This window comes from Limulus polyphemus, unplaced genomic scaffold (genome assembly GCF_000517525.1).
Source record: "Limulus polyphemus unplaced genomic scaffold, Limulus_polyphemus-2.1.2 Scaffold58, whole genome shotgun sequence".
Taxonomy (NCBI): domain Eukaryota; kingdom Metazoa; phylum Arthropoda; class Merostomata; order Xiphosura; family Limulidae; genus Limulus; species Limulus polyphemus.
In genome coordinates, this window is record NW_013665668.1 from 429035 (window position 1) to 439580 (window position 10546).

The following is a 10546-nucleotide window of genomic DNA, read 5'->3' on the forward strand; positions in this document are numbered from 1 at the left end:
ACACACACACACACACACACACGCCCACGTGGGTAGTTTTAACTAACACACACACACACACACGGCCAGTGAAGTACTTTTAAACAACACACACACACACACTTAATGAAGTACACTAATACACCTTTATAATTAGAATAAAACCCATAATTTTTATGGTATCTCGATCACACAAGAAAAGGAAGAACAACTTCCACACTCCTTTTGAACGGTTTAAAGGTGGGATTCCTTGAACAATATTACTATTCAAAACAAATTACACACTGGGATTCCTTGAACAATATTACTATTCAAAGCAAATTACACACTGGGATTCCTTGAACAATATTACTATTCAAAACAAATTACACACTGTGATTCCTTGAACAATATTACTATTCATAACAAATTACAGACACATAATATTTTTCTTTTATTTATTTACAGGTAAGGACAATGAACGAAACATTAAATAAACGGAAAGTTTCGAGAATTTTAATCCTGTTCTATTCCTGTAATAAAACAAGTCACACCAGCAGGTGCGTATGAAGTAGCAGCAAAAATAAAAAAAAAAAGCTATGACATGCAATTATCATTAACGTATGATTAAAGCAAGCTACCTACATAGATCAGCTGGGTACACTCGCTGTCAGCGATATTTTCGGCCTTAGTCTCACGCAATTCGGCCAACTTAGATTTAAGTTACTCCTAAATCCTTATACTACTGTTAATACACACACACATTAACATTTTAACAAGGGTTTCACTCCAACCCTTAATTATTAGAAAACGTTTCGGTGAGATCACAAACACATCCTAGAAGTTAGCGTTATACAACAAGGTATAGCTTCCTATATGCGAAATATTACATGTAAAAATTAAAAACAGTTTGCTTCTCAGGGTGTAAATAGTACTAATTATTAACAAGACACGTTTTACAATAGTTTGGTATATTGTTAACCCTAATATCCAAAGAACATTCTTGTTGAATATGTCTTCATCCTAACACTGGTATGCAGTAATATTATTAACTTCGATAGACCAATGCTTCAGGGATCAGGCATTTTGTAATCGCAGGAACCAGGGAAATTTGATGAAACATGTATATAATATATATCCGATTGATTTCCTGCGTATTTTAAAAAAGCCCTATACCATGTCATTAAGTAAGGTAGTACTTAATAGTAGAAATTGTCATGAAACAAAATGACGGCCATAAAAATCGCCCGTTTAAAACCACCTTTAAAATGTCTGAATATTAATAATGACTATTTCAAAGTATTGGCTTAACAAACCTAAAGGTTATTGTACTTATAAAGCCGTTATATACGTGTTTATTTAGTGAATTTCACCATTTCAACAAATTTTCATCTAAGTAAGTAAGTGACTTTTCCAGACAAGCGTACAGAAAAAATGACCAACCTCATTGTTCTACTTCTTTCACAGAACTCTTCCGTCTGGGGTCCCAATATTCTTTTCTTGTACCGAAAAGGATACTTGTGTGTGTGTATGTATTCGCAAGCCACCGTAATTGTTAGTCTGAACTAATGCAGGAATAATTAATTTTTTAAGTGATTTAGTTTTTGTAGTTTTGATTTTCGTGTTTCAATACTTTTTTGTAGCATTAAAACTTTCTATATTACTATAACTAACTAGGTTACGTATATATCGATCCCTTCTTGCCTTTATATAATTATTTTTATTCTTTTATATCATACTTGTATTACGGTGTGATTTGGTTTGTTTTGAATTTCGCGCAAAGCTACAAGAGAGCTATCTGGGCTAGACGTCCCTAATTTAGCAATGATAGACTAGGGGAAGACAGCTATTCAACACCACCTACTGCTAACTCTTGGGCTACTCTATTACTAACGAATAGTGGGATTGAGTGCACTTTATAATGACCCCACGACTGAAAGGGCGAGCATTTTCGGTGACGGGAATCGCGGCCCTCAGATTGGGAGTCGAGCGTACTAACCACCAAGCCTGAATTCAGTGTAACATTTGTTTAAACGATTAAACAACTTACCAAGTTTTATTTTTTTCAAAATACGATCACTAGTGGTACTCATTATTACATCAATGAAACTCTGGATTCACTAACGAGTTCTTCATTTTATTTAATACTAGCTTGAGTACCCGTCCCCTGGACGGAAGTTATGTAAATTCATGATTAATAAAAGGTTATCTTAGGACATGAAAAATTGCTTCCCTTATATGTAATTGTAAAAAACTGCAAAACACAAAAATGTGAAACCGTAAATTTGCATGGACCCAACAAACCTTCATGCTAAATTTGGTGAAGATCCATCAACAGGGGGTGAAGTTGTGGTAAAAACCGCCTATAAAAACCGCAAAACTGAAAATTTGCAGGTATCTCCCCATGGACCCAATGAACCTCCACACCAAACTGCGAAGTAGTTACAGGGGTATACAACAGACTGTACTATTATACTTATATAGCTAAAAGTAATTGGCAATTCTTAAAATATAACAGTTGTATAAACTGTTTATTGTACCTTTCCCATTGTAAATGCCTCATGGTAACAGATTCATAGCTAACTGATTTATGCGAACAGAAAATTAAATTTAAATGTAAGTATATCAAGTAGTTATATATTTGCTTATTTGTTGTTAAGCATGAAGTTGTACAATGGATTACGTGTGTTGTGCCCACAACATGGGTCAGATCCTAATTTTCGCGATACAAGCTCTCAGGCTTAGCATTAGGGGGTTTCAAGATATTAGAAAATTGGTTTACTGAATATTATGTCGACCGTACAAACGCTGTATGATAATTTCTGGTATGATAAGGCACTGTCTTGTCAAATGAAATGTAAATGGCAGCTAATATGAACATTACGCTGTTCGCTATACAACACGAACACCTTTGGAATCTAAAAACACATCTATGCTCTGTGGAGTACGGAGTCACAGAGAATCAGTAATCTTATCTGGGAAGTACGGATTTAGATAATTCACAAACCAAGGTCTCGTCAACAACAGAAAAGCTGTTTACACTGTCTGCAGGTGACGATCTTAAAACATTCTTGAAGGTCCATCGACGGTTTTAAGCTATTTTAACTCGATATGAGTGAGGTATTGGCCGACCTCGTATTGGGGAAGGAATGTCGGTTACAATTTTCCGAACTTACTACGAAATGTGGCAAGATTGTTTGTTTGTTTGTTCGAAGCTAAGCACAAAGCAACACAATGGGCTATCTGTGCTCTGCCAACCACGAGTATCGAAACCCGGATTCTAGCGTTGTAAGTCTGCAGACATACCGCTGTGCCACTGGGGGCGGCAAGATTGTAGTCAAATGTACAAGTCTGTTGTATGCAAAATATCAGATGCGATCTGTACGAATTTGTACTCAAGATATATATATATATATATGAATTGCCGGTGTCAGTCCGACTCGGACAGGTCAAAGTGCAAGGTGACGGTCACGTAAAAATACTTTTGTACAACCTAGAATTTACATGTTGCATTCGTATAACCTCTAGAACTTCTGAAATGCGTATCAGTTTTTACTTTCTTCTGACCCCCTGTACTCTATATCTGATACTTACTCTCCTCTACCACAAACTGTCGCTACGTCAACAATGTAGAGTAAAATGAATAGTTGACAACTCTGACATCAAACACGCAATATTATGTTGAATGGCACTTTGTAAAAGATCGTGGCATACGCACCATGACCCCGACCCGTTCACATCGTGTTCCCTTTAAGCCCATCGAGAGTTGTAATCCTGTATTCCCGTTTTATTATTTAAAACAATTAACTTATAACTATACTGCAGATTAAAAATCACTCATCCACAATACGCACATTATGATGAAGTGAACTTTAAATAAACCGAGGAGTTTATGGTTAAAAACTATCCTCTTTAATTCTTTTACCCTTTACTACTGGTAGGTGTTTTTTTTAGCAAATTGGGCCCTCTGCTTTGTTCACCGCTGCGAATCGAACCCTGGATTTTAGCATTGTATGTCCAAAGACCTACATATATGACCTACATATTGCATCGTATTGAATACATTTACGTTTTTCGTATATCACAATATTCAGTGTAATGAAACGATCTGAAATATTGGGGGAAACGATTCGTTTACTATGTACAATACACAGGAAGCACTAAGCAGTTATTAGTGGAATTAATTGAATGTATTAAAAGGAAAACAAATTGTGACTCTTATTTATTATTAAAATGCCATATACCAACAGTATAGCGGATCCACAACTCAGTTGTTTCAAGATATATTCAACAGGTCCACAGACTCCTATCAGTAATTCTAAGTTTAAGAGGTGATAATATTTTCAAAGTATACTTACACAGTAGGAACATACTCCGTCTCCGGAAAACTACCCGTTGTGTATGATATAAGCATACATGTTTTCCCAACTGTTCCGTCACCAACTACGACAATTTTTATTGGTCGATTTCCTTTTGACGTCATTTAGCTTGAAAACCTAAAGAAGAAAATATATGATATATATACTTGTTAGTTGTGACGAAGATGTTGATAATCCGAGATTTTGATGGTACCTTATATTAACTTTTTTTTTCTGTTGAGTGTATGCTTCAGTTTTCTAGTGTTTTCCAGATAGATTTTACAGAAAATTTGCAATTATGTGGAAAAATACGAACCTTAATCGAATGTTTGAAACCAAATATGCTTCGTAAATATTTTATGTACCATTTTAATCTGGTAAGAATATATAAAGTAACACGTTAATGTCATATTGTTGCAATGGTTTCTATTGTTGGCTTGGTTATTTTGGATTATTCGGCAAAAAAGAATAATGCACAGTCCAGTCCCCTTAATGATTACAAAAATATTTTATTTTCAAGTTTCTCAATTAGCGTTTACCAATAATACGCACATTATACTTGTTTGTATAAATTTGTATGTCTACTTCTCCGCCAAAACACAAATTTAATATTCAAAGCACTGAATTAACTGGCTGATAGGAATAGGTATGTGATTAAATCACGCACTAATTACTCATTACCTAACAAAGTCGCTCACTAATCCACTCTTGAGCCTAACACATTATATACATACATATAAACACACACACATACATACATACATACATGTGGTTAAATTGTTATGGTCATGTTACGTTAAACTTCCTTCGAGCTAAACAACAGTACAAATTTCGAGAAAGATCCACATTAAAAACATAGATTATAACAATGCCTCACTTAATCTCATTACATAAGGGGAAAATATGGTACATTATATGCAAACTTCCGTGATTAACAATGAAGCAATTCTTCAAAACTAAGAATATTAATATTCACAAATCTAAACTTCACAATCATTAAGATAATTAATTAATTATGTGAAATTTAAAGTATTATTACAATTTTTGGTAATAAAATGTTATTTTCTATGGCTTATGGGATCAAATCTGTTCCTTTATTACCACTTATCTTGTCACTAGGGGGTTCTCTTCAAGTAGATGATTGGTACATTAGAAGTGATCTTTAAAGGAGCTTCAGTATCTTCAGCAGTATGATTTAACTGTGGTAAAATCTTTATCTAAAGCTAACCAATTGTCTACTGCTGACATACTTCCAAAAATGACCATGGTGAATAACCTTTAGTTTGGACCTCTGTCTTTTTGGTTGTACTTTAGATTGATTGTCTTTACTATATTGTGTTTACAACCTTGTTTTCACTGGAAATGCAACCTCTGGTACTCTTCTTGTGGTTTAATGCGTATAGAATTACTAGTCAAAGACTGTGCAACTGTTTGAAGCAAGTGTAACCTCACATCCGTGTTTCCGCATAAAGTCTATTCCTAATAACCACACTTCTTCAATATCAATAACCCCGCATATCACACTGGGTTGAGAGCGATTTCCAACATCCCCCTTGTTGGAACTACATGGCCACTTTCTGTTTGCAGAAATCCACCTTATTGCCCCATCTGTTGAGACAATTTTCAAGCTTTAATTATCAGATCAGGTCAAACAATGGTATCTGTAGAACCAGTGTCACTTAACATTTTACAAGGCTTCCCATCAAGGATTCCATTAATTCTCGGATTGGTTTCTTATGGTTGATTCAGAGTCTCAGATGGAATGTTCATGATTCCCACACGTGGCAGTTTAGTTTTCCTGTTCTCGTTTGAGAACTTTAATTATTTTTCAAATACTTTTGTCTGTAGTTTCTGGCAATATGTTAAGTTGGAATTGAAACACATTCTTTCCTGTGGCTTGCTTCATTTATTATGAGTAAACAGTTGTTTAATTATTTGAGCTCTCAGAGGACATCAGTGTTTCTACATTATATGACCTGACAATCCTATAATTCATGGATGTTATTTTCAGTTGTTGATCTGCAACTTAACTGATTCTAGTTTTCTCATTGCCAACTGAATAAATTATCTTCAAGGTTTGTGCTAATAATTCGTTATTTCACGAGGAGAATATGGATAATATAATTGGGCAAGTCATTCCACATATCCAGCAAATTCACCCTTCCTTACTCTGCTCCGTAAATTTGATTTTGAAACTTCTTTTTATTGTAAAACTCCAAATCTATTTAATAACACAGTCACCAGTGCTTGATAATTGTTACGACTCTCAGTTGGAAAGTTGGATGATATCGTTAAATATGATCCTTTTAAATGATCTGTAACATGAATAACACTATTCCGTCCATCGCTTTGGAAATTAGTCAAACTGTGCCTTATATGCTTCCCATGGTTATAGTTAGTTGGATTCTTCATAGGCGATGTTGTTGAACTAGCCTTGACCAAGTAGTGGTTTAGCTGGAGTAGTCCAGAAGGTTCTGGAGATACAGGCAGCACAACAGTAGTGTTAATAGGTATAGACAAGATGTGGAAAGAAGCGAGGTTGATTTGATCCTCACATTTTTCACTTTCATTTCCAGATTTTTTTTATCATGGCAATGATGTCCTTTTTTTGTACTTTCTTTTCTTTTTACATTGTTCATGCTCTTTCATATTTTCATTTACGTCGTTCATGCCCTTTCGTAGTTCCTTTATTTTCTTTTTACGTCGTTCATGCCCTTTCGTAGTTCCTTTATTTTCACATCGTTCAGGACTTTTCGTAAAAATCCCTCAATTTTGTGTACCCGAAACCGTAACACGTTCTGCAGCTTTATGTGTTATCAGGCCTTTAGTCCCGTAGTTTTATTCGTACTCAAAACCGTAAAAGTTAACGAATATTTTCACACACATAACTTTATTGTAACTCAAATATGAAATTGTCTTGAAATGCAGGAAAATGGCATGTATGATTTTTTTATCTCTTGATGATAAGTGGACTTTTTGTTTCTACCTCAATAACAGAAACCTTTGATTAATTAATTTTATGTTAAAGTTGTAAATTTACGAAATGCCTATGTAACTTAAAGCAGTGGTGTAGGAAGGAGTTGCAAGACTAGTTTTTTGTTTTTTGTTTTAATTTCGCGCAAAGCTACACGAGGGCTATCTGCGCTAGCCGTCCCTAATTTAGCAGTGTAAGACTAGAGGGAAGGTAGCTAGTCATCACCACCCACCGCCAACTCTTGGGCTACTCTTTTACCAACGAATAGTGGGATTGACCGTCACATTATAACGCCCCCACAGCTGAAAGGGCGAGCATGCGAGTCGAGTGCCCTAACCACCTGGCCATGCCGGGCCTGCATGATTAGACATGCAGATTTTACAATGACAAATTGAAAGTATAAGGAGCTGCTATTAGCAGCTTCCTTGCTGCCAAAGGCAGTCCAATCTAGATGGTCTGGGGGCACGCCCCCGGAAAACTAGTATAATAATAATAATAATAATATAATTTACACTTGCTATACAAGTCAAATATGTAAAAGTGGGGGTGCTACAGCACTCCCAGTTCTGACGCCTCTGTATAGCTGGGGTTTCTGTAACTTCACTGATAACCAAGTCAATTTTTTGTCAATTAAAATATTAACAAATACATACTAAAGACTATATATATTAAACAACAACAACATCTAAATCACAATCAACTCATTAGCTAGAAGCTGTTTTAATTATGAACATACATTCCTCCACTGTTTGACTCGAGTACTTAACAAACATACATATACTCCCTATTCAGACACTTCATCAAAGTTCACTACGACGAACGTATAATATCATGTGTACAAATACTAAACCAACCTGTTCAGCTTACATATGAAAATATATTAGTCAACAACAACACCCACATGCTCAGTGGCATTACACAGCAGACTTCTTTAGTTCTGTAAAACTCGCCCTCATTCTTCAAAACTATGAACTAAAACAATCATGTAAAAACTACTTTAAACATTTCTAAATCCATTCTCCTGATTCAAATGAAGCACAACTGCTTAGACTTATTACATGTTTTGTCTTACTTTACAACCTCTTGAGTTTTAACGTAATTTCTTGACCTGTGAGTGTCTTTTTCCTCTTTAATTACATGTTACTTAAAAAACAAGAGCAATCACAGAGACTGTATACCCTCGGCCCGCCGCTCTTTTTTTGAGATTGCATGCGTTTATAATGGATAACGTCAAACTTCACCTTCGAAAACTCAGAAAATCCTTCTCATATCCAAAACGATCAACAAATCCGATCATATTTTACAGAGTAATTAACCCCAAACCCTATCTTCTTAGTATACAAATGCTTAAAAGTAATCCAGAAACCGAATCCACACCAAATTTGGGGAGGACTGTTCCATACTGATTTCTCATCTTGTGTAAAATTTTCGTGTATATAGGTCTATTAGTTTTCGAGATACGCGCGCGGAAACGGACAGACAGACACATGCACCCGACTGCAATACCCTCGCCCAGGGTAATAACATATACATCCATTTTCGGTTTCACTTTTTTTATTCCCACACTAACTATATATTTAAAACAACAATTCAACATAATTACTAAAAGCTTCTTGAAAACAGTTCTCTCTCCTTTTCCGCGGCTTATTGAACGGCTCCGAGTTGTTGTTTTTTTTTCAAGTACAAACTTTTAGCTCATAGCTCCGTCATCTCTTGACAATTACAATTTTGAACTAAAGAGGTAAAACCCTTTCGATTGATATATTTGAACACGCCCAAGGACTCGTATATTAATTTACTCAAATCCTGCCTAAAAGAATTTCAATTTGAGGGTAGGCTGGTAGAGATCCTGATGAGTAATAAAATCAAATTGGGTATACGAGCGCCTCACGCTTGGTATTGCTGATGTATAAAATATAGCTAATAAAACTGAAGAAAAAAAAAGAAGATCGCATAGACCAATTTACTCTAATCCCGCATAAAAGAATTTCAAGTGCCGAGGCTATTGAGGATCCCCTCTTGTTCCACGATTAGCACTATCTTCACGTGTTTTGTTCTCAAGTCAGATGAATTAAAGACAAGCTGACTGTAGTAATTTTGGATAAACGCTATGAAAAATTAAATACTCAAGGTTTATATTATATATATATATACTAGTAATAAAAAACTATGTGCCATTGAAGTTTTATTTGTTTGTTATTCAGCACAAAGCTACACAACGGGCTATCTGTGCTGTGCACACTACGAGTATGGAAACCCGGATTTTAGCGTTTTTTGCTCTACATAATACTTTCATGGGTTATCTTATGGAATTGAATAATTTTTTTATATGCTTGTGTTTTGCATATATAAAAAATAGCATTTTTTAAAAATAAGATCACTCATTTAATATTAAAGTCAATAAATACAACTTATCCCTAACATATGTGAATGCTAATTTTTAACCCTTCTTAAACGGATTATTTCCCCAGAATTATCGATTACAGCTGTTCCTAAAGTTGAACTGAAAAACTAGAGGGATGGCAGCTAATCAACCGGACCCACTTCCAACTCTTGGGCTAATTTTGTCTGATCGAGTAAAATAATTTGACCGTCATTCTTATAACGCACTCATGGCACCAAAGTGCAGAGCGCGTTGAAGATCCAGAGTCCAGTCACGCTAACCTTTACCAAGCCCGACCATGTGGAAAATGGAAGATTTTGTAATGAAATTGTTCTTTAAATGCAGAAGTTGTAAATTGATTATGGATATTAACATTCAGAGCATATAATACGTTTCGCACATATTTTTTTACAACTCAGTTCTTTAAATGCAGAAGTTGTAAATTAATTATGGATATTAACATTCAGAATACATAATACGTTTCGCACATATTTTTACAACTCAGTTCTTTAAATGCAGAAGTTGTAAATTAATTATGGATATTAACATTCAGAATATATAATACGTTTCGCACATATTTTTACAACTCAGTTCTTTAAATAAAATCGTGATGATATATATATCATACAAAACACTGATCAAAGCGTTTATTTAGTTCGATTTGATATGTTATAGCTGTTACTTATAAATTATCGTGAATGTCTGTTTACTGTAAAAACTTTCTTGGTGTTACCTAAATTATCCAACAAAACAAGCATTTAAAGATCAGGGAGACGAGTTACATTCAGTGACATGCGCACTTGCACCCTTCACTGTTCCGACAGAGGCGTCAAAGTTGTCGAATCACGAATCTTATCGCTCAGTGAACACATA